This window comes from Fringilla coelebs (assembly GCF_963513975.1).
Source record: "Fringilla coelebs genome assembly, chromosome: 31".
Lineage (NCBI taxonomy): Eukaryota > Metazoa > Chordata > Aves > Passeriformes > Fringillidae > Fringilla > Fringilla coelebs.
Window position 1 is genome coordinate 2,518,102 of NC_140057.1, and position 25,105 is coordinate 2,543,206.

Below are 25,105 nucleotides of genomic sequence, written 5' to 3' on the forward strand. Positions count from 1 at the left end.
CATCACAAGTGACTTGTGGGAAAATCAAATATTCCTTAAAGGGATTTATGCAGAGTTAAGTTTGATTTCTGCCAAGTTCATTTTGTCCAGTGCCCAGGGAATGCTCGAGTGGTCTCTGTGCCTCTCACCCTGGGGGATACTTGGGAGAGGATGGAAGGGGTTTGTCCCCGTCCCTCTCACCCCAAGCCATTCCCAAGGGGGTCTCCACTGTTCTCACTCCAGGGAATGCCTGGGGGAGTCTCCCTCCCTCTCATCCCTGTGCCAGGGGGTGCTCGGGGCACTCTCTGTCCCTCTCAGCCCAGGGGATGCTTGGGGGGTCCTCCATCCCTCTGGCCTCAGGGAATGCTTGTGCAGGGCTGGGGATCAGGGGCTCTGTGTCCCTCTCCCTGCTGAGGCTGCTTGGGGCTGGGGGGGCTCTCCGACCTTCTCACACCTGGGGGGGCCGGGGGGTCTCTGTCCCTCTCAGCCCTGGTGTGACCCCACTCAAACATTATCAGGGTCAGAGGGACAGAGACACCCCCAAAGCCCCAGAAGGGCTGAACCTGGGATTTGGTTTGGGGCTGAGGATCTAGGAAGGGGCTGGAATGGGGGCTGGGGTTGCAGTTGGGCCTGAGATTTGAATTTGAGCTGGGATTGAGGTTAAGGCTTTAGGGCTGGTGTTGGGATTGGGTCTGGAGCTAGACGAGTCTGCCACTGGGATGGGATTAAATACAGAACTATGAGTGTGTCTAAACATGGAGGGAGATTGAGATCAGGATCAGGGTAAGACTTGGGACTGAGCTCACCCAGAGCATGACAGAGGGGATGTCACTGCAGGATGTCCCTGGCACCATCCCTGCCCTCCTCAGGCACCTCCAAACATGGGGGGCAGCTGGGTGCTCCAAGATCCAGGTGCTCCCACCCTGCCCCTCAATACCAGGCAAGCATTCCCTGAGGGCAGCCCTGACTGTGACCCTTGGGGCTCTGGGATCAGCCCTCACATGCCTGTGGGAGCAGCTGCAGACAGGACGAGAGATTCCCCCTCCCTCATTCCTGTGGAAGGATGAAGCCCCGGTGCCCTTTTCTTCTGGTGCCTCCTCCTCTCCTCAGCTGAGGATGTCAAACTCCTCAAGAGCAGTAAAATCCCCATTCCCTGTTTGCTTGTGGCTGTAGCCAGGAACATCCACTCCGAAAGAAAAACTTCCTGACAGCTGTGTTGAATGACACTGGGAGGAGGTTTGTGAGAAAGGGGGGAAATTGTGTTTTGATAGGGAATATAGTTACAAAATTGTTTATTTCTGTCCCATTCATTTTCCATCAGTTCCAGTTTGTTTTTCAGAATGCCACCTTCTCAGCTGATTGTGTTTGTTTCCTCCTTTCTCTCCTGCCTTTCTCTGCCTGCTCTCTTTCTCTCTCAGGGTGTCTCCCACCAGGGCAGGGTGTCTCTCTCGCAGGGCAGCTCCCACCAAAGACCCTGCCATGATTTAATTCCCCATCCAAGAGTTACAACAGCCATGGTTGAAATTATGAAGGGTGGCAGTGAAATGTCACTGTTAGATCTTGCTCCACTTGGCTTTTGGCTCCAACTTTAGAGCTTTGCCTTCAAGGGCAGGAACTTCTTTTCCTGGCTGGGAACTGGAATTCCAGCCCCTGGGAGTGTGTACCATGAATCCCAGAGGGGCATTCTCGAGGCTCCCAGGGTGCTGCTCCTGTCGTGCCTCCCAAGGAGCTGTGCAGGGCCAGGGGACAAGCTCCAGCAGCTCTGGAGGCTCCCAGAGCTCACAGCAAAGGTGGCTTTGCCAGGCATTTTACAGCACATTTCTGGCTGGAACCAGAGGGAGGGAGGAAATGGAAGGTAGTCCCTGACAGAATCCCAGAACGATTGGGGTGGGGAGAGACCCTGCCCATGGGTTATGATCTCACGAAGGAGAGACGCCTCTGCCCCAGTGAAGGTGCAAATGAGACCCTGGGAACGCAACCTGCGGATCTGCTCGAACTTGGATTGAACTGAAAAAGAAATGGGAAGGAGAAAGGGAGAGAAAAAATAGGGAAGAGGTCTTGGGGGAGGGGAGAAAGAAATAGGAAAGTGCTCTCATAGGGAGAGAAAGAAAGAGGAAAAAGGTCTCAGAGGGAGAGAAAGAAAGAGGAAAAGCTCCGGCCCGGACTCCACAGCTCCCAGGCTCACCCGAAGGGCACCGCTCGTTTCACAATTCCAGCCAATCAGAGAACCCGCTGAACAACTTCCAGCCAACCAGACCTTTTCTCGTCGATGACTCACCAGTTGCCAGGCGGACCCGCGGAGCCCAGCGGCCCCTGGAGCGGAATTTGGGGCTCGGGCCGGGGGGACGGATCCGCCCCGGGGGGGTCCCCGAGCCCCCTGCCCACCCCTGGGGCCGATCGGGGGCTCCCCCCAGCCAGCAGCCGGTGCTGCGGCGGCCGTGGGGCAGAGGGGTGGGAAAGGGGGTTCCGGGCTGGGAGTGGAGGAAATGCGGGGGCCGGTGCTGAGCACAGGGCTGAGCACGCAGAGATGGTTTTGTTCTTGATGAGCTCGCCCTGAGCCAAGGCCTGTCCTGGCCCTCGTCCGGCCACGCTGCGGAGGGGCTGGGGCTGTGGGGGAGGTTGTGAGGGGACACAGCCAGGACATGTGACCCCAACTGAGCCCGGGGATACCCCAGACCATAGGACATCATGATCAGTGTATAATGTGGGGGAACAAGGGGGAAGGAGGGACATTTGGAGTGAGGGTTTTGGTCTTCCCAGGTAACACTTAGGCAGGATGGGGCCCTGTTTTGCTGGTGGGCAGGGTCAGCACCAAAGACACAGACACCAACTTAACTTAAGGAACAGTGTAATTTAGATAATGTAAATATGCAAAAAATTACAAAAGTATTAGATAGGCAAAGCAAGAAATCATTAGAAAATAATTCCAAAAGAGAAGATGTTGAAATGATTATCACACAGCTCTCCATTTCTGGCTGCAGGCTCTAGAGATTCCATCTCTGCCTTCAGTCAGGGTTGCATTCCCTAACAAGTCCTGGTACCAAATCCTGCTTTCCAAGGCTGGAACAGTGTCTCAGGTTTAGCTGGGTGTGTATACAATTACCATCTGGTAAAGATGGGGCAGTTATCATCTGTTAATTGAGCAGTTTACTTTATCTCTTCCACAGTGAATCCTCCCTCTGGGGAGATATCTTCTGTGAATGGGCCATTGAGTGTCACTGCAGGACTGATAAAAATTCCATCATCCCATTGTGAGGTGCTCCTCCCAGAGGGAGGAGCCAAGCATTCCTACCTGGATATAAGCTGAGAATGTGAACAGCAGAGTCAGCCTTCTCCCACAGGATTCCCAGAAGAGCAGCTTTCAGCTCCACTGGATCCCAGAGGAAGACCAGGCCCATCGACACCACCACTGGACCTTCAGAGGAAAACTCCATCCTTCTACAGGATCACTGCTCCAACAAATCCACATCTGTCACTGCAGGAGGACAGCAGCCACCATTTAACGGGAGTGCTACCAACACCCTGAGCCAAAGCGTGCCAGGCTGTATTCTGACTCTGTAAGTAGTTTTGTAGTATTATTGCATTTCTATTTTAAATTTTCCTACTAAAGAACTGTGATTCCTATTCCCATAGCTTTTGCTTGACAGCCCCTTTATTTGAAAATTATAATTCCAAGGGAGGGGGTTAACATTTTCCATTTCAAGGGAGGTTCCTGCCTTCCTTAGCAGATGCCTGTCTTTTCAAACTGACACAATGCCCCAGGACACCCAGGCAGGTGAGGAGGAAGTCAGTGCCCCTTTCCCCGTCTCTCCTGCTCCATCTCCCAGACCAGCACAGCCCCTGGCTGCAGGACAGCCCTGCTGCCAATGCCATCCTGCCAGCGATGCACTGAGGGGATCTCTTTCCCCTTTCCTCTGGCACGGAGGCAAATCCCGTCCTCTCCTTGTCCTTCCTTCCCCAGGGAAAGAGCTGAGGATGGAGATCAGGGAGGACAAATCCCCACAGAAGAACCTCATGAAAGAAAAGCCCTACAAGTGTTTGGAGTGTGGGAAGAGCTTCAGGCAGAGCTGCACCCTGATCAGCCACCAGATGATCCATAGTGGGGAATGGGCCTACAAGTGTGGGGAGTGTGGGAAGGGCTTCAGCTGCAGCTCAGATCTCATCAACCACAAACGCATCCACACTGGGGACAGGTCCTACAAGTGTCTGAGTGTCAGAAGAGGTTTCAGAGCAGATCCAATCTCCTCAGGCACCAGCAGATTCACACGGATGAGAGGCCCTTTTGCTGCCCCGACTGTGGGATGGGCTTCAAGCTCAACTCCCACCTCTTTAGGCACCGGCGCATCCACACTGGGGAGAGGCCCTACGAGTGTCCCCGGTGTGGGAAGAGGTTTCAGACCAGTTCCAATCTCCTCCTGCATGAGGGGATCCACACGGATGAGAGGCCCTTCCGCTGTCCTGAGTGTGGGAAGGGCTTCAAGCAAAACTCCCACCTCGTCGCCCACCGGCGCATCCACACTGGGGAGAGGCCCTATGAGTGTCCCCAGTGTGGGAAGAGCTTCGCCTGGAGCTCCAACTTGACCAGACACCAACAGGGGCACCGGTAAGGGAAACCCTGCCACTGCCCCAATTGCAGGAAGAGCTTCATGCCCTGCCCCAGCTTCATCCCCCATTGCAGGTCCCACGTTGGGAAGAGCCCTGATGATCCATGTTGCCTGATATCCATGCTTGGAACACACCTGTGCCTTTTCCTGCCCCTGCCAATGACGTGGTGTGGGATTGAAAAATATGAGTGTCTGGCCATGGCCGTGACATTACATTCACTCCCACCTCGTGTCATTGCTAGGGACAGAAAAGGGACTCTCTCTCTCCCTGAGGAGAAGGGTGTCCTTTCCAGGCAGGGAAAATGCGTGGCCAGAAAGAGACAGTTGTTGATGTTGTAGTTTTTCCTGTAAATTGTTTTATTTACACTTCTGTTTTCAATATTGTTTCTGCTTCTGTTTGTTGCTTATTTCATTGCTGTTCCCAGTAAAGTGTTCTTATCCCAGCCTAGGGTCTTTGCCTTTTGTGCTTTGCATGGGAGGCGGGAGTGCAGCGAGGGCAGTACAGTTTTAGTGGGAGCAGGAAATTGGGGAATCCCATTCCTGAACCCCAGCCCATGGAAACCGAGCATCCAGCTGGTCCCAGCTCTGGTGGTCATGGCAACAGCCTTGGGAGCGGGGCCCTGGCTGGGGCTGTGGGAACCTCTTCCCTCTGGTGCCCAGGGACAGGAGTGGTGGGAACAGCTGCAGCTGAGTCGGGGCAGGCTTAGGTTGGATGTCAGGAAAAGGTTTTTCCCCAGAGGCTGCTGGGGCCTGCCCAGGCTCCCCAGGGAAGGGTCCCAGCTCCAGGGCTCCCTGAGCTCCAGCAGCGTTTGAACGGCACTGCCAGGCCCAGGCTGGCATTGTTGGGGTGTCCTGTGCAGGGTCAGAAGTTGGACTTGAGGATCCTGATGGGTTCCTCCCAGCTCAGCCAATTCTGTGGATCTGGGATCCCGTGAGCCTGGGGATGGGAACTGCCAGTGGTTGCCATGGCAATATGCTCTGGCTGCAGGCCTGAGCTGGTGTCCATGGCAACCACCCCCGGCATGGGGTCTCCATGGAGCTGCTGAGGGACTGAGCATAGCAACAGGGGTCTGGTGATGGTTGCCATGGAAACAGAACATAGCAACAGGGGGACTGGTAATGGTTGCCATGGAAATGGACCATAGCAACCTGGTGATGGTTGCCCTGGGAACTGACCATAGCAACAGGCGACTGGTGATGGTTGCCATAGAAACTGACCATAGCAACAGGGGGCTTGTGATGGTCACCTGCTAAGGCTCAGATTTTTCACAGGCCCTCAGAGGGTTTCAATGGGGACTTTTCAAGGGTCTCCAGACTGTTCGAGGGCTGGAATGTCACAGGCAGAGTCAGGAACTCAATGGAGACCTCCCAGGCCTTTCTGGGTGTGGTACAGAGCCGTGTGGTCAGAGGCAGTCACAGCCATTCTATGGTGACATCCCAGGGGACCTTGGGCTGCAAAGGCACCGATCTGTCACAGGCACTCACGGGGGCTCCACGGTGACATCCCAGGAGTCCAGAGGCTGCCAAAGAGCTGGGATGTCCCAGACACTCACAGGGGTTCCTGTCATGGGCAGAGGGGGATCTTAGGCAATGTTTATTAGAGAAGCTCCTGTTGGGTCATGAGGTGGAGAAAGGATCCCCAATAGCCCCCACAGATCCTTAAATGTCACCTTTGAATCAGAGATGGCACAGACTCAGATCAGAAGGCTAAGGGCTAAAAGCCACCTGTTTTTTCAATCATCTTCTTTTCTATCTTGGTTTGCTACAGGTGGACCTCACTGGTCATTGAATCAAGAGATGATTGGCCAGTTAAGACAACACCCTTCAATAAACAACTTTATGGAAAAAAGCCAACTTATTACAAACATTGTCGGGGCACCTGTTATTGATGTTTGTTTTACACTGGGCCCTTCTGGGGGCTCCCCAGATGGGGGAAACCCTCCTGTAACAGTTCTGTCCCAAGTAAAAGGAGATGCATGGGAGTTTTTCGGTCTTCAGCTTCTTGTTCTTTGTTATCTTATCTAAAGTTTTGCGTGCTCTGCACACCAGGCTCAGCGTGCTGTATGGCTCTAAAATGTACTGTTTCAAGGTCTTTTACAGTTGTCTCATCCAATTAACTCTTAAAACTCTTAAAAGCACATTATTTCTACCTATCTACCACTAACTCATCCTTGGGCTGTCCACAAACCCTCTGCACTGTGCTTGCCTTGACGAATGACTCTGTGCCACCAACACTGCAGAAAAGGAAGTAGATGAAGAAGAAGACAGGGACTACACCCAAATTCCTCCATCTTGCTTCCTATCTATAACCATACAAAAAATCCCAAAACCTAAATTTCTCACCTAGGTGACATGCTATATTACCCTCTAATCTATGTCATACTTTCGTATATTCTAATCTATCTCAAAGTCTTGGAAGCCCTCTCTGTGGGCGCAGGTGAAAGGCAGTGTTTCTCTGGGGTTCAGGACCCCTCAGAGCAGACAGAGAAATATTCCTTGTGCCCTGCATTCCCACAAATTTAACCTAAAATCCTTTACCTTTAACATGTGAAGGTACCCAAAAATGTTCCAGGTAAGTAGGATTAGAAGGAGAAGAAAAAGAGAACAACAGAAAGACAGAAGAGCTATAGAAACACACACACACATTGGCACTAACAGCTCAGGTTCCAGCATCACCAGCAGAGGAACCCCCGGAGAAGGCAGGATCCAGACCCTGGGCTAGCCTCATGCTCTGGCTTAACCCATGGGCCTTCATGGGCCCACCCTTGGGGTGGGACTGCCAGTTACTTGTCCAATCAGAGTCAGGGATGGCAGGTGCTGCTAGTGTGTGATTGATTGATGGCTGAGCCGATCAGAGCTGGGTTTGATCAGCCTGTTGTGTGATTGATTGACAGCTCAACCAATCAGACCTGGACTAACACTGCCTCTGTCATATGATTGACAGCTCTGCCAGGCCAGGGCTGGGGGCGGGGCTCAGTCCCACCACAAACCAAGGCCTGACCAGGCCCTGGCCCCACACGGGCATTCCGAGCATCCCAAGGTGTCTCAGGACATCGCTCTCATCCAGCCTCTGACAGCGACCATGGTGACACTGCGGAACCTCATGGAGCCATGGGTCAGTTGTGACAATGCAAGTCCAAGGACACCATGGTGACACTACAGATCCTCATGGAACCAAGGGGCCATGATGACGCATTAGGCCTTTGTGGAACCACGAAGCCATTGTGACATTGCAAGGCCTCATGGAAGCATGGGGCCATTGTTACACGACAGAAGCAATGGGAACACGGTGACACTCCACGGCCTCATGGAACCAAGGAGACCATTGTGACACTGTGGGGTCCCATGAAACCAAGGGAACATGGAACCGGTCTGGCTGGCTGGGCCTCCTGGGTACACCTGACAGGTCCAGCTGACCTTGGCCTGTTGAGGGCTGCTTCTCATCTGCCCCTGAAGCACTGGGGCTCTGGCCTTTCCTTCCTATGGAGAGAACTGTCCTTCTCCTCCAGAGGCCCATGGCCAAAACTGGGATTCCTCCTCCAAATTTCCTTATATGCAAAGATTGTTCTCAGATGAAATCTGCCAGGAGAGACAGATCTGGCTGCCTTGGCCACCCAGGGCCCACCTCTCATCTGCCTTTGAAACACTGGGACCATGTGCTTTTCTTTCTTAGGGGAAAAACCATCCATCTTGACCAGTCGTCCATGGCCAAAATTGGGCATCTGCCTTTAGCATTCCCTATATCCAAGGATACCTCCCAGACAAAAGCTGCCAGGACTGACAAATCCGGCTGGCCTTGGCTTCCTGAGGGCTGGCACTCATCTGCCTCTGAAACACTGGGGCTCTGTGCTTTCCTTCCTCATGAAAAGAACTCTTCTTCCTGTCCAGGCACCCACAACCAAAATGGAGATTGCACCTCCAAAATGCCCAATGTCCAAGGACAGCCCCTAGATGAAAGGTGCCAGGAGAGACAGGTCTGGCTGGCTTGGCCTAAGGGTGGCCACCTCTCATCTTCTTCAGAACACTTCTACTTTGCGCTTTTCTTTTCCTATGGGAAAAACACATCCATCTTGACCAGGTGCCCATGGCCAAATCTGGGATTCCCCATCTGAAACTCAGTACATCCAAAGATTGCTCCCAAGTGAAAGCTGCCAGGACAGAAAGGTCTGGCTGCCCTTGGCCTCTTGGGGGCTGCCTCTCACCTGCTTTTGGAACACTGGGACTCAGTGCTTTCCTTCCTAAGGAACTGTCCTATTTCCCATGGTGTCAGTGATCAAAGTTGTGATTCCTCTTCCCAAATTCCATATATCCAGGGATTCCTCCATGACAAAAGCTGCCAGGACAAACAGGTCTTGCTGGCTTGGCCTCCCAGGAGCCACCTCTCTCCTCTTCTCATTTTAGAACACTTGGTCTTGATGCTTTCCTTTCTATAGAAAAGAATCATCCTTCTTGTCTATGCAGAAATGGCCAAAATTGGTTTTCTACCTCCCAAATATCCAAGGGTTGCAGACAGAAGCTGCCAAGACAGGTCTGGCTGGCCCAGGCCTCTGATGGCCGCCTTTCATCTGCCCCTCAAACACCAGTGTTCCATGCTTTCTTTCCTGTGGAAAAGAACCATCCTTCGCCTCCGGGTGTCCATGTCTGAAATTGGGATTCCACCTCTAAAATTCTGCATATCCAAGGGTTGCTCCAAAGCAAAATCTGCCAGTACCATCAAGTCTGGCTGGACTTGGCCTCTGGTGACTGCCTCTGCAACACTGGGGCTGCATTCTTTCCTTCGCATGGAGATCACTGGGACACTGTGGGGACCTCATGGCACCAAGGGGATCATTGTGGCACCACTGGAGCCCATGGAACCAAGGGGTCATGGTGACACAGCGGGGCTTCATGGGACCCAGAGACCATTATGCCTCTGTGAGGCCAGATGGAACCATGGAGACCATTGTGACTCTTCAGGGCCTCGTGTCACCAAGGGGGCATTATGGCACCTCAGGGTCCCATGGAAGCAAGGGACCAATGGGACACTGTGGGGCCCCATGGAACCCAGGGAACATGGAACAGGTCTGGCTGGTTTGGCCTCCCAGGGGCCACCTGACAGGTCTGGCTGATTTGGGGATGTCAAGGGCTGCCTCTCATCAGCTCCTGGAGCCCTGGGGCTCTGTGCTTTCTTTGCGATGAAAAAGAACCATGAACCATGCTACTTTTCAGATGCCCATTGCCAAAATTGGTACTCTCCCTAAAAAATTTGCTATATGCAAGAACAAAATCGGCAGTCTCTGGCTGGCCTTGGCCTCTGACGGTTACCTCTCATCTGCCCCTGAAACACTGGGGAACTGTTCCTTCCTTCCTATCAAAAAAACCCTGACTTTCTTGCCAAGGGACCATGGCCAAAATTAGAATTTGGCATCCATATATCCAAGGATTACTCCCAGACAAAAGCAGCCAGGACAGACAGGTCAGGCTGGCTCTGTCCTCTGCTGATTTTCTTAGAGTCTGAGCTGAATGTTTTCAATTGAAAACCCCTTGGAGAGGGCCCAGAGATCTCCCAAGGAGGAGTTTTGAGCCTTCAGGCACATGACCACAACATAGGGACAAAGGAGCTCTGTGCTCTGTGCTGTTGTGCTGGTTTTGCATCATGGGAATGATGTTCTAAGAGAAGCTGCTAGCAGTTTCCTCTGTGTCTGACAAAAAAAACAATCAGAAATTAGCTTTAAGAACTGACGATCTGTAAAACCACTAAGGAACCTATACATGCCTCCGTGAAGACACATATTGAAGACAAATAAGCTTGAGAGGGTCTCTTTCCCTTCTGGCTGGCAAAGAGGTAACAAGGCTGACCCAGCCCCCATCTCAGTCAGGGTGGGCCGGGCGGCTCCTGCCGTGGGGCCAGGCCCCTTCCCAGGGACCCCGCCAGGCCCCATCAGCTGCCGGGCAGGGCAGAGGAGGCTGCAGAGCCGAGGCTGGGCCATGGCTGCAGTTGCCAACACCTGGGCACAGCTGAGCCCTGCCCCGCCGCCAACCTGGGCCGAGCCAGGATCTGCTGGGCCCCAGTAGCAGCCCCGGGCCGGGCTAGCTTGCCAAGATTCTGCCACCGTTTGGGTTTGCTTGCAACCCCTGGGCAGGGGGAGGAGAAGCCATCGGACCCCGGCCGTGCTGCTGCTGTGTTCTGGCCTGGCTGCTGAGATCCTGGCCCTCCCCCAGTGCAGCCGCTGCAGAAACCTCCATTGTAAAACAGCTCCGTCTGCAAGGACTGAGCCCGGCTGGGGTCACGGAACCATCTGCAGGCCCTGGGTGAGATATGAACTCTTTCAGTGCTTCCATCCTCCCTCGAGTGAGAGAAAAGGACAAAGTGCGGGCACATAGAGGAGCAACAGGAAGACACCGAGGTCAGTGAAGGGGAAGTTGAGTCCCAGATGCCCTGATCTTGGGGATGAAATGCTCTTGTAAAGCTGTAGAGAAGGATGTAATTGATACATCAGAATCTCCTTTTCCCTATAACACATTGACAAGTATGAGGAGATGACTTGTTCAGCAAAGGCTTCCATGCTAAATTCAGCAAATATTTAGGCAGCACTGATCCCATGAGAAGTTTGAACATTCAAAGAGAGCAGTGTGATGAGACCCTGTGCCCTCAGCAAGAGAAGAAGATCTCTGTTCCCAGAGATGAAGATGAGTTCAAAAATAGATGAAGAGAACTTCTTCTCTTAAAGATGACATGGCCTATAAACACAACTGTGAGAAAAGCTGTGAAAATATGGGAGGGACTTGATGATTTCAGATTGTTTATGGGTGGCTGCCATTCATGGGAATTGACAGCCCTGAGAGAACTGTTTTCTTATGGAGAAGTCTCCAAAACATGAAAGAGAGACTCTTCTCCCTAAGTGAACTGAAAAAAGATTATTCTAGTGATGGTAAACTGACTGAAATTTTTAGGTTTTTTCTCTTTACATTGTCAGTAAGAAGGAAAATGTTGTAGGGAGAAGTGTTCTGAAAGTTTTGTTCTGATTTCTATTACCCTCTCTTTTAGTTACGGGTAATAAACTTTTCTTTATACCCTCCTAAAGTTTTGATTCTGCTTTGCCTTTCTGTTAATCCTATCTCACAGCAGGAAATGAGTAAGGATATTCTAGTGAGTGCACTGGTAATTACACTGCCAACACTGGAAAGGCTGCCCAAACTGGACCCACCACACAAGATGATACAACGTCGGAGAAATCTCAAACTGACAAACCAAAACCACTACAGAAAACTTCCTAATAAACTGCATGAGAGCAGAGGGAAATGAAGGCAGAGCCATAGTTTGTCAGGACTTGCTTGATCCTAATGGGCCCCGTGGTGCATTTGGAGCTGAGCCCTTGAACCTCAGGGCCTGAGAGGAGATGAAGCAAACCTTTCCAGGAGTTAAAGTCAGAAGAAAACCCCAAATGTCTCTGGGCATGAATAGGTCCCACTGATGCCCATCCCCAAAACAAGCTCCTCGTGGACTCCTTAAAGTAGAGAAATGGAAGACAGGATGGCACAAAAACTTCTCAGAGATTCAGTGTAGAAAGGAAAATCCAAGTACCTTAAAAACCTTGAGTATCTCAAAGCATTATAGAGCCCCACTGAGTGTCAGTACAAAGCTCTCAAGGGACTCTTAAAGCAGATAATTGAGGCCATGATTGCACAAAACTCTTACAGTCTCTATCAAAAGGAAAACACCAAGTACCTTAAAGTAACTGAAGTACCTTGAAGCATTAATGAGCCCCACTGAGTGTTGTTACTGACAAAGCCTCTCCAGGGACTAATTACAGCAGATAACTGGAGGCCATGATTGCACAAACCTCTCAGAGACTCCAAGGCAAAAGGCAAACCCAAAGTCCTTTGAAAAACCTGCAATCCCTGGGAGCATCCAGAAGCCCCCAGGGCCATTCCTGGCCAAGGCTCCCCAGGGACTCCTTCCAGCAGATCCTCGAGACCACTGGGATGGGGGCTAGGGGGGATGCAGAGGGCAGGACAAGGGGCTGAGAGTGCCCAGCCTGGCTGGGGCTGTGCCAGGAGGTCCCAGTGCCTCAGGACAAGGTGTCTCCTCCCAGCCCTTGGTGGCACAGACCCTGCTGTGCCCCAGGGCACCAAGACTTGGCTTCTCTTTGTCCCCACCTGTCATCACTGCCTTCAGTTCTCTGCTCTGCCTGGTGCCTGGGGACACTTTCTCAGTCGTGTCGCTCAGTGGGACCCATTAAAAGTCCAAGAAACTTTGGAGTTGGATTCTGACTTGGAGTTCTGCAGAGGTTTCTTCAGCTGCCTCTCAGGGACTGATCTCCAGGGCCTGAGCACAAAGCCCCAAAAGGTCATTAAAGTCCTTGTGCTGTGTCTGTGCTGCTGAGCTGGGCTGGGCTCCTGGTACAGAGGCAGCTCCTGGCAAGGGCAGCGCTGCAGAGAGACAGCTCTGGCCAGGAGCAGCTCCCGTGCACAGCCCAGCAGGGCTGGGGCACTGCCTGCAGCCAGCCTGGGCACAGCACAGAGGCACTGAGGGGTTAAACTCAGCCTGGGCTGGGAGCACAGAGCAGAGCTCACTCAGGGCTCACTGGAGCAGAAATTGTCCCAGGTTTGAAACAGTCATTCCCTGGCTGTGGGGAGAGAAGCTGCAGTTCCTGCAGAGATCTCTTGGAGCTGGCACATCCTACAGCTTTGAGGTCCTTTCAGGAGGACTCTCAGAGCTGCTGCAGGGCACGGCTGTGGCCCTAGGGCAGGGCTGGCTTTCCCTGCTGCCCCAGCTGAGGCACAGCCCAAGGCAGCTCCTGTTGCCAGGCTCTGCTGCAGGGCTGAGCAGCTGGGGCTGCAGCCAGGGGTGACCAGGGCTGTCCTGCAGAGCAGGGTCCTGCAGCCCAGGGCTCTGTGCTGGGGCAGGGACTCTGCTGCCTGCCAGGGACAGCTCTCAGCCGGCCCGGGCAGCTGCTCCCAGCACTTGGGGAGAAGCTCTAGGGGGAAGGAGTCACCCTGAGCAGGGCAGGTGCTGCTGCTGAGAGGGGCTGGGTGGGGCAGGGCTGCTCCCAGCTCCAGACCAGCCTGGGCACAGCTCCCGAGGACACTTCCCAAAGAAGGTAAGCCTGGCATTGCTGGAAAAATCAGGAGCTTTCCAGAGAGTGTTTTCAATTTCCTGCTTGGAGACGGAGGGAAAGTTGGGGTGATGGCAAAAAGATTTTTGCATTTTATACATTTTCATATCTTCAAAGCTCTATAAATTACTATTATATAGTTGTAAAAATATAGTCCTTACTTAACTCTATTAAACTCTTTATAAACTCCATTAAACTACTATTATATATTTCCATATATATAATCTTTAATTAACTCTAGTATGTTTCCTAACCTTTCTCTTAGATTTTAGAACAATAAGCTGTCTCTCATGGTCTTTCTCCAAAAAAACTCACTTCCTTTTCAAACCAGGACACTGTCTAAATACATACCTGAAATACTGTCTTATTATCAGTCTTGTTATTAAATAGACTTATTATCAGGAAGAGAACCTACAAGAACTTTTTTTTTTATTGACCAGAATGTGAGCAGTCGCAACAAAAAGTGAAGGCAAAGAAGCCTTTGGACCTACTGCAATGGGTTGACCCTGGGGTGTGTAACAGGGGAAACTGAATCTCCTTTTGGATGTTCCTGTTAAATATCCTAATTTATCAACCTTAATAAATTGTTGAAATCAGGGGCTGGGTGTGCCCCATCCCCACTGGGACACCTGGAAGCTTTCAATTAATGTTTTTTTCCTTTACTGTTCTAACACTGATGCAGGGTTTTTTTCCTTTAGGATTATAGGCAACAGGGGGATGAGAGAAGCAGCACAGGAATTGCAATCCCAAAATGTCAGAACATTCTGAGTTGAAAGGGACACACAGGATTATCCAAGGAATGTTTGAACATTTACAGAGAACTGTAACTTTGAGTGCTCAGTCTCTCTGCTGGGAGCCTCCCAAAGGGCCCTCAGCCACTCCTCAGCCCTGGACAGCAGCAGCAGCATCACCTTTGCAGAGCCCAGCAGGGCTCTCCTGAGCTGCCCTTGCCCACCTGCACACAGAGCCTGCCCCAGCCAGGGCCCTGCAGGTTTCTGTAGGGCCAGAGCCAGGGCACAGAGGGTGGGATGGGCTCTGTGAGCACTGTCAGGGACAAGGCTCCTCTCAGGAGGGAAGGTCCAGGCCCAGGGAGATGCTCAGGGAAGGAGAGGGGGCTGAAGAGAGCAGTGCAGGGGGCAGGAGGGCACTGTTGGTGTGGGAGGTGCCGGGCACAGCTGGCACGGGAACACTGTCCTGAGTGCCCAGCTGACTCTGCCCTGCCCTCTCAGGCACAGCACCACAACATCTTCTCTTGTTTCTGCACTGCCCTGTATTGTCACTGTTATCTGCTGCTCCCAGGGAGGCTCTGGCATTTGCAGCAGCTGAGTCAGGCACTGCCCTTGGCATTCCTGCCAGGCAGGGATGTGTCCATGGAGATGGGGTGTCCAAGCTTCCCTGGCACCTGTGGGGCTGTGGGCAAAGCAGTCCATGGGAAAGGGGAATGAGCTGAGCCCCCTCCCTGAGATCCCATCATGGGCACACCCAGGAATCTCCTTGCTGTGCCCTTCCAAGCTCTGAGCTGCCCTCCTGGGTGCAAATCTGTGCCTGGATCTCTTGGAATTCCAGTCTCTTGGAGTATCCCAGGGTGACCCAGGAGTGTGATTGTGCTCTGATTGCAGCCAAAGGTGCAGAGCCAGGGCAGTTGGGAACAAGCCCATCCAGCCCCCCACCTTCCCTCACCTACAGGGAATCCATTGCCTCTCACATCTCTCAGTGGCAAACTCTGAGTGCAGCAGAAATGCTGGGGATTTCTGACCTCAGAGAGAAAGGAATGATGTGTGGGTAAGAAAACAATTCCTAGAACTAACTCCTGCCATACTTGTCTTATAGGACTGGGTCTGCAGATGCTACCAAGCCTGTCTGCATTAGGAGTGATTCCCCTGAAAAATCCTGAATATCCAGCCTTGTCCCTCTGCCCCATGGCCACAAACCCAGGGCCGTGGGGCAGGGATGGCTCCTCGTGAGCCTTTAGGCACAGGCCTGGCTGCTCCTGGCACACTCAGCCAGCACAACTGGAGCTCAGGCAGAGATGTGGGTGAAGCTTTTCCCAGAGCAGGAAAAAGGCTGGGTGAGTCCCAGCAGAACAGTCTGCAGGGAATGGCCCAGGTTTGGCTCAGAGCAGCCTCTCCTGACTTGTCACTGTCCTTTCTTCATGAACAGGTCCCCATGTGCAGCCACAGCAAATGTCCAACAGCAGCTCCTTCAGCCACTTCCTCCTGCTGGCATTGGCAGACACACGGCAGCTGCAGCTCCTGCACTTCTGCCTCTTGCTGGCCATCTCCCTGGCTGCCCTCCTGGGCAACGGCCTCGTCATCAGCGCCGTAGCCTGCAGCCACCAGCTGCACACACCCATGTTTTTCTTCCTGCTCAACCTGGCCCTCACTGACCTGGGCTCCATCTGCACCACTGTCCCCAAAGCCATGCACAATTCCCTCTGGGACACCAGAAACATCTCCTACAAAGGATGTGCTGCTCAGCTCTTTTTTTTTGTTTTCTGTGCTCTGACAGAGTACTGTGTCCTGACCATCATGTGCTACGACCGCTATGTGTCCATCTGCAAACCCCTGCACTATGGGACCCTCCTGGGCAGCAGAGCTTGTGCCCACATGGCAGCAGCAGCATGGGCCAGTGGCTTTCTCAATGCTCTCATGCACACGGCCAATACATTTTCTCTGCCCCTGTGCCATGGAAATGCGCTGGGCCAGTTCTTCTGTGAAATCCCACAGATCCTCAAGCTCTCCTGCTCCAAATCCTACCTCAGGGAACTTGGGCTTCTTGTGGTTACTAGCAGTTTATTACTGTGTTGTTTTGTGTTCATTGTTTTCTCCTATGTGCAGATCTTCAGGGTTGTGCTGAGGATCCCCTCTGTGCAGGGACGGCACAAAGCCTTTTCCACCTGCCTCCCGCACCTGGCCGTGGTCTCCCTGTTCCTCAGCACTGGCACATTTGCTCACCTGAAGCCCACCTCCATGTCCTCCCCATCCCTGGATCTGGCCCTGTCAGTTCTGTACTCAGTGGTGGCTCCAGCCCTGAACCCCCTCATCTACAGCCTGAGGAACAAGGAGCTCAAGGCTGCAGTGTGGACACGATCACTGGATGCTTTCAGGAGCATTAACCTGCGGGCCAAATTCTGCAAATCACTTATAATAAAAGTCATCTTTGATACTTCTTGTTGGCTTCATTTTGGAAGTTCTTTTCCTTGTTTTACTTTTTAATATTTTCCACAAAGAAATGTCATTCTTTGTGCCATTTCTCATTTTGCTTCTCTCCACCTTCTTTGTGGCCACAGACTGTGTCAATGAGGGACTGTGCTCTTAGTGGCTTTAAAGGAACTAAAGGATCTCCCAGCAGAGTTTTCTGCCAAGATGCCCTTTACTTGGTCAGGATTGTCAGGATTTGCTTGATGCTTAGCCCTGTGGTGCATCTGGAGCTGAGCCCTTGAACCACAGGGCCTGAGAGAAGATTGTAAAAATCTTTCCAGTAGTAAAAGTCAGAGGAAAACCCAAGAGTGTCTCAAGGCACGAATGGGTCCCACAGAGGTCCATCCCCAACACAGAGGTCCTCTGTGGGACCTCATCACAGATGTCCCACAGAGCTCCTTCTCTGGAGCTGCAGCAGCAATGTCTGTGTGCAGAGCTGGGGGCAGATCAGTGCTGGCCCAGCAGCTGTGCCCAGCAGCAGCAGCACTTGGTGTTGCCAGTGCTGCTGCTATGGCCCTGCCCCGCTGCCCTGGTGGCCCTGGTGTTGCTGTAGGGCCTGAGTGCTCTCGGGGCCGGGCACAGTCCTGGGGTGGCAGTGCCAGGGCTGCAGCAGGGACAGGCCATGGGCACTGCTGGGGCAGCCCTGACGCCTCAGGCCAGGTCCTGGCGGCTCCAGGCTCCTTGCCTGGGCTCTCTCAAGAACACAGCCAGGCCAATGCTGAGCACAGAAAACCCCTGTGAGCAGCCCCAGGGTGGCTGTGGGCAGGCTGGGAGCAAACAGCATGGCTGGTGCTCTGCAAGGGCCCTGGGGAAGATGGAAAGGAGCAGCAGAGCAGGGGCTGATCCATCCCAATGTGCTGGAAAGCCCAGGGCAGCTTCCCAGAGCATCCTCATGGAGCTGCCAACAACATCCTCCCTCTGCAGCCCTGGCCTCTCCCCCAGCTCACACAGGTGCCCCATCCTTGCAGGCACAGACACGGCAGCATTGGCTCAGGAGCCCCTGTTTGCATTGCACAGAGCAGGCGGGAGCACCCCCATGCTGTTGCTGTGGGGACATGAACCTGAGGGAGCAAAAAGCCATCAGCCCTTGGGGCCAGGAAGGGCTGGAGAACTGGACTTGTGTTCCAGACCCCTCAGCAGCCTTGTTGCTCTTCTCTGGACACACTCCATCCCTTCCATGTCCTTCCTAAATTGGGGAGCCTGGAAGTGGACACATAACTCGAGATGCTGCCCAACCAGTGCTGAGCACAGGGGAAGAATCACTGCCCTGCTCCTGCTGGCCACACCATTCCTGATCAACAGGAGTGCCAGGGGTTGGATGGGGAAAATGGTGGGCAGGGGTTAGGAACAAAGTGTTATTAATTGTCAGCCATGAAGGGTCTTGATTTTCATATCTGTTTAGACTGTATTAAAAGGTGCTGGGTTTCAATATACATTAGACATTACTTATATCAAATTATAAACAGAAAAGCAAAAAAGGACAAAACAGTTCTCTCTGCATTGTTTTCAATAAACTATATTCACCTTGAATATACTTCTGAAATATGTCTAATTAACCACAGAATTGAAAACTTCCATTATTCTAAAGGGCTTTCCTTTTTCAGGTCTTTTAAACAAATGTTTATGAGCTTTTCTCATTGAATTCCTGAACTGAAGAGCTCAAGAAAGAAGAGGCCTCTGGAGGAGTAAAATTCATCTGCAATCTCCAAGTGCCTGAGGATCCATCCCCATCAGAGCAGCAATGAAAAGAAATGGGCACAGCTTTGTGGCTACCCCACCTCTGGGATGGGCCCTGGGCCTGGAGCAGGAGCAGCTCTGCAGGGCCCCAAGGCCAGGGCTCTTGTGCTGCCCTGGGCAGATGGGATGGCAGCAGGGGCTGCAGAGCTCTCAGCACCTCAGCCAGAGGGGAGCAGGGCACCCAGGGAGCCTCCTTGTGCCTTGGCCAAGCGCCTTCCCCCATGGCTGGGGCTGAGTCCTGTGGCAGCTGCAGCTGCTGCTGTGCCCTTGCCAGGGGCTGAGGCCGTGGGGCCAGTGCCCAGAGCAGCCTGGCCTGAGCAGAGCTGTGGGGCCGGAGCTTGCTGGGCTGGGCTGGCCAGAGGCCCTTGGTGCTGCCCAGAGCTCAGGGCAGCTAGCAAAGCTTGCAGGGAGCTGGGCCGGGCTCAGAGAGCCTGGCACAGAAAATATCAGTGTCCATCTCAGCCTGGCTGAGCGTGCAGGGGCAGGACTCAGGCCAGGCCTGGTGGGGCAGGGCCAGCGCCAGTGCAAGGCATTGAAAACAGGCAAGTGCCCCAGAGAGGAGGCTGCTCTGTGCCCTGGGGGGGGCATGGACAGAGCAGGGAGGGGGTCCAGGACATTTGTCAGTGCCAGCCTCTGTCCACAGCCCTTGCCAGCCCTGGCTGCTGAGCCCAGCTTTGCCCTGGGCTGAGTTTGGCCATGGCCCAGCTCCATCCTCCAGCAGGGCTCAGGGCCTGTTTCTGGCCATGGACAGCCCTGGCTGCCTCTCTGCTGGCCCAGAGGCCGGCAGAGCCCAGGGCAGGGCTGTCTGTGCAGGCCCACAGGTGCCACGGGCTCTGCAGGAGCTGGCAGAGGCTGCCCAGCAGGGAGGCCATGGGGCACAGAGCCCCAAGGCTGCTGTGGGCACCACGGCACAGGGGCCCTTCCCAGCCGCAATGCTCCTGGCCTGGGCTGGGCCTGCACAGGGGCTGTGCCACCATGGCTGGCCAGCACAGGGCCACAAAGGGGCCACGCAGCCACTGCCAGGGCTAAAAGCAAGGCCAGGCACAGACAGGGAATTGCTGAGCATGGCCTGTGCTGGGCAGGGCTGAGTGTGCCAAAGGCAGAGCTCAGCTGCCCTTGGGGGCTGCAGGAACAGTCCAGAGCCTAAAGAGCCTCCATGGCTGTGCTGCAGACCAAGGCTGGAGCAGGGAAATGCAGGGCTGCTGTGGGATGGGGAGGGCATTGAATTCCAGCACACACCTCAGTTCTCTGATGATCCCGGCACCATGCTGGGCCCTGTTTCATACTGGAGCACAGCAGTTGTTGATGGGACAGGAGCCCTGTGAGGCTGTAAGGGACCTGCAGCTTGCAAGGTGCTCTGCTCTCCCTCAGGTGCTCTCGGAGAGATCCAATCCCAGCTGGGCACCTCAGGGCACAAGTGGCACTGCCTGTTCATGGGCACACAGCTGATGCCTGCTTGTAAAGGGGCACTGGTGTTATTACCTGTCAGTTTCATAATATGCAAGCAAATCTTTATTATCTGGGTCACTTCAGTATTTTAAGAAATGGCTAAGTTTTCCCACCAGGAACAAGAATTTCCTGGATCTATTGGATTCTTCTACTGATGGCAGGAGACGAAATACTGATCTTCCCCTCTACCTGCACCACCAACATTCAGTCTCACATTCCTTCAGGTGCTTCCAGCTCTCCTGTTTAAATGTCCTTGCCTAATAACATCTCTTCATTTAGAGCAGCTGGATCTTTTTTCCTTCCTCTTTCTCCCACATTTCCTCCTGCAGGTTTTCTCTGGTCATTCCAATTTGTCTCCCTTGACTGGCTTCATGCTTTGACCTTCAGGGAGTTGCCCAATCTTTCAGAAGTTTAAATAACACCTTAGTCAGCATCTTACTTGCAGTTTTATCTTTTATATCACCTCTTCTTAAGTCTTTGTCTAAAATCCTTCCTGTATGGCAATTCCTTGTGGATGGTGGAGATGTCAGATGTTGCTGGGGTATCACAAGGAACTGAGGGAAGGGTTTTGTTGTTTCTTAAATTTTATCATGTTTACATCTTTTATGTTGGTCATGAAGAGAAACCTTTCTGTGCCTCTGAGTCCCACCAGTTCCTGGTCCCTCAAAGGACACAAACCTGATGAGTTGTGGTTCCCACTCCAGGGGCTGCACTTGGACCTCCCTCCATAGCCAGAGCAGAGCTCCCTTGTCCTAGAAAGTCCCTGGCACTTGAGTGATGAAGGAAACAGGACAGGCTGTGGGGATCAGGGGCAGGGCAGAGCCAGGGAGAAGAATGACTTTTGCATTTGATGGAGCTGTGCCTTCCCTTGGCTTTGTTGGCTGACAAGAAATGAACATCCCTCTGTGTCTCGGCCAGATCCTTCTCCAAGGAAAGCAGGTGGGAATTGGAGCCAAGGAGCTGAAAGCTGCAGGTGCAGCCTAGGCTGGAGGCAGCTCAGATTTGCACAAGGCTGCTCTGAGTGCCAGGGCATGGATGAGGGAAATGGTGGGGTGGGGGTAGGGACAGAGTCTTTATTGATTGTCAGCCATGAAGGGTCTTGATTTTCATATCTGTTCAAACTGCATGAGGAGATACTTTGTTTCAGTGTCAATTGGAGATTGCACACATCACTTTATGAACAGGAGAAAAAAAAGATTAAACAGGACCTAAAAAATGGTTTCTCACTGTCTTTTTAAATACAATACATTCACTTTGAATATACTTCTGAAATGTATCAAATTAACCACAAATTATTTGAAAACTTAAATCAAATTATTCCCAGAGGTTTGGCTTGTTCAGGTGTTCTGAATGTTAATGAGCCCTGGGACACTGAATTCTGAAGAGCTGAATGCTGAACAAGCCTCAGGAGCAGTAAAATTCAGCAGCAGCCTCCAAGTTGCTGAGGATGTCAGCAGCCCCCACTGAGGCCATCCCTGCCCAGAGCCCACGGGGGAATGGGCAGACAAGGAAAGCGTCCCTGGGGCTGGGGCAGCACAACTCAGAGGCACCAGTGGCTCCAGCTGGGAAATGGAGTGTGGAATGTGGCTGGGAAAGCCCTGCCTGGGCTGTGCCAAGCAGGACGGACAAGCCCTGACTCCCATCCCCCAAACAACTCTCTCAAGGAGTAATTTAAAAAGAATTACAATTGTTTGCATACTTTGAGTTGGACTCACTGGAGAAATACCAACAATAGATTCGTATTTCAGGAGCTCAGGAGCTCAAAACCACCAAACAGCCTTTACTGGGAACTTTAGAAAATGAGAGAAACATTGCCAAAACGTTTATTATGACATTGTAGTGGTTTTGTTTTGTTAATTTAAGATTTTTCTAATCTTGACATTTCTTAATTAATGGTTTGGTGAGTGTAGTGGGTTTTAGTGTCGGTTAATTATTTATGTATTTATTTGATTGTGAGATAGGGTTAGGAGAAAGCTAAAGTAGGCTTAAAATTTATAAGGGTATAAAGAAAATTTTACTAAAGGTAACTAAAGAAAAAAGGTAGTAAGAGTTAAAATAAATTCTTTAGAACACTTTTTTTAAAGAACTTTTTTTTTTAACAATTTTTTTTAACTGACAATGTAAAGAAACAAAGCCTACAATTTCTACAAGTGTTTTTAGAAGAGGAAAAAAATTTTTGGGGGGGTTCTTAATTCTGTCATGTATAACAGTTTTCTGGGGAACTTTGTTATTGTGAAGTCGTTTTTATTGCAACAAGCTTTTTTACAGCTTGTTGATGGGTCATGTTGACTTATGGGGTATTGTTTTAAAGATGAGGTTTTTAATGGCAAAGCTTTTATTATTTAATTTGCAAATTATTTTTGTCTCTGAGAATAGAGATCTTTTCTTGCGGGTACTGCATGACTTTTTTTTCTGTTTAAACTTTTAATGAAATTACAGCTAATTTAACATTTTTTATATTATTATTGACATTTTTGCATGATATTAATTTGAATTTTTTATACTTTTATGTGTTATAAAGAAAACAAATTTCTCTATAGTTTATAGGAGGATTTTCGTTTTAAGATTAAGGTATTTTTTCTTCTTTTTTAATTGGGATTTCATTTCTTCTTTTTTGACTTTGATGGTTTGATGCTGGCTTTTTAAATGCTAGTATTTTGTTTTTCTTTTACTCGAGGGAGGATTGAAGTATTGAAAGGGCTAACACCTGACCTACCGGTAACTTGTGGTGGAAGCTGTGTTTGGATTGTGTTGGGATTGGTTTTATAGTTAGTTTGGGGGGGGGGGGGGGGGGGGGCTGTGATTAATTTTTGTTGTATCATTATTTTGTGTGGGTTTTACGTTGTAGAAGTTTTTAGTTTTATTTTTGTTGGGGGGAGGGGACTTGATGGTAAGATTTTAATAGTTGTGGCTAGCTGTGTTCTGGTTGGGGTTTTGTAGCCTCTTTTGTTTTCCTGTTTGGGAGTTGTTGGAATTTGGTTTGGTTAGAATGGGGCTGATTGGGGGGGGCGGGGGCAGCCTGGGAAGGGGGGAAGGGGCTCTACCCATAGCAGGGCTGTTTGGTTTGGTTTGGTTTGGTTGGGTTTGGTTGGGTTGGGTTGGGTTTGGTTGGGTTGGGTTGGGTTTGGTTGGGTTGTGTTTGGTTTGGTTTGGTTGGGTTGTGTTTGGTTTGGTTTGGTTTGGTTTGGTTGGGTTGAGATGGGGTCCGGGACTGGGGCCCGCTGCTTCTTTGTTGACTGAAAAACAAAGACGATGTTCCTGGGTTTTTTCATCTTCACCAGATGTGTTTAACAGAGGCATGTTCAGTATCTTAGTGATTTAACGGATTGTCAGGTACACAAAAAGTTTTGTATTACATTTTAAAATTCTTCTCTACAACAGACTACAGTAAACTACAACAGACATTCAGTAAACAAAAAACACTTCTCAAAGCATTGACTTGGCCCATTCAACCTCACAAACTCTAAGCCTGTTCAATTCAATGTTAAACAAAATTTGCAGGAGCACAGAAACAGAAGACGAAGACACAGAAAGAGAGAAAGACCAAAAAGATACAGAGAAGCACACACACAGCTACCAACTCCTGGATTCCAGTGGTGTTCAGATGGAAATTCCAAGAGGATGCAGGGTCAATATGTGTGCTTGCCTCATGGTCAGCCCTAAATACCCCTTGGTCTTCCTGGTCCCTTTCCCCAGGCAGGACTTGGGGTCATTTGGTCACTCAGAAGCTGGGCTGGAGGCTCCAGAGGTGGCTGTGGAACATTGCCTGTGCTGTGCCAGGGACTGGCAGACACTGCTGGGCTGGGATGGAGGCTCTAGGGGATTTAGGGTTCCAGGGCAGGGCAAGGCTGGGATTCCAGGGCAAAGCAAGGCTGGACCTGCCCCTTCCTCCCTCACACATGAAATGTTTAGAGCCAACAATCTCCTCCAGTCTGTCACAACAGGCAATGTTGGAGGTGAAATCCCAATTCTGGCCATGGTTACCTGGACAAGAAAGACAATTCTTTTCCATAGGAAGGAAAGCACAGACCCCCTGCGCTTGAAGAGCCTCACTAAGCCAAGGCCAGCCAGACTTGTCAGCAATGGCAGATTTTGTCTGGGAGACATCTTTGGATTTAAGGAATTTTGGAGGTGGAAACTCAATCTTGGCCATGGGCACCTGTAGAAGCAGTACAGTTCTCTCCCAGAGGAAGGAAAGCACAGAATCTTCCCCAGTGTTTTTGGGAGAGATGAGAGGTGACCCTCATGAAACCACTGCCAGCCAGACTTGTCCTGGCAATATTCCTATGGGATAAATCCCTGGATATAAGGAAATAAGGAGGTGAAATCCCAATTCTGGCCAAGGGTGCCTGGAGCAGAAGGACAGTTCTTTTCCATTGGGAAGGAAAGCATGGAGCCCCAGTGTTCCAGCAGCAATGAGAAGAGACCCTCAACATGCCGAGGTCAGCTGGACCAGTCAGGCAGTCCATGGAACCCAAACCAGCCAGACCTGTTCTGTGTTCCCTTGGTTTTATGGGGCTCCAGAGTGTCACAATGGTGCCTTGGATCCACGGGGCCCCGCAGTGTCATAATGCTGGCTTGATTCCATGGGTTCCAGCAGTGTCACAATGGCCCCTTGATTACAAGAAGACCTGCAGTGTCACACTGGCCCCTAGGTTTGATGGGGTCCCACAATGTCACAGTGGCCCCCAAGTGTCATAAGGCCCCTCAGTGTCACATTGGTCCCAAGGATTCCATGAGGCCTTGCAGTGTCACAATGGTCTCCATGGTTCCCCAGGCCCCACAATGTCACGTGACTCCTCTGTTCCGTGAGGCCTTGCAGTGTCACAATGGACCTTTGGACCTTGGGGGTTTGCTGTGTCCCAATGGTCTCCTTTGGCTCGACAGTGTCACAAAAGACCATTGATGACAGAAGGCCACTCTGTGTCACCCTGGAGCTTTGGTTCCATGCAGCCCTGCAGTGTCACAATGGTCTCCTTTGGGCCTCTTGGTTTCAGCAGGCCCCACAATATCACAATGATCCTCTTGGTTCTGTGGG

The 25,105-nt window shown here is 51.6% G+C and overlaps 1 pseudogene across 1 annotated transcript; it reads left to right on the plus strand.

Annotated features, from left to right (window-relative positions):
* The first annotated feature begins 15,864 nt into the window (after positions 1-15,864).
* LOC311164327 (olfactory receptor 14J1-like) lies at positions 15,865-16,796 on the plus strand (annotated as a pseudogene). The gene has a single exon. The product of its transcript is annotated as an olfactory receptor 14J1-like (transcript).
* Positions 16,797-25,105: the final 8,309 nt, after the last annotated feature.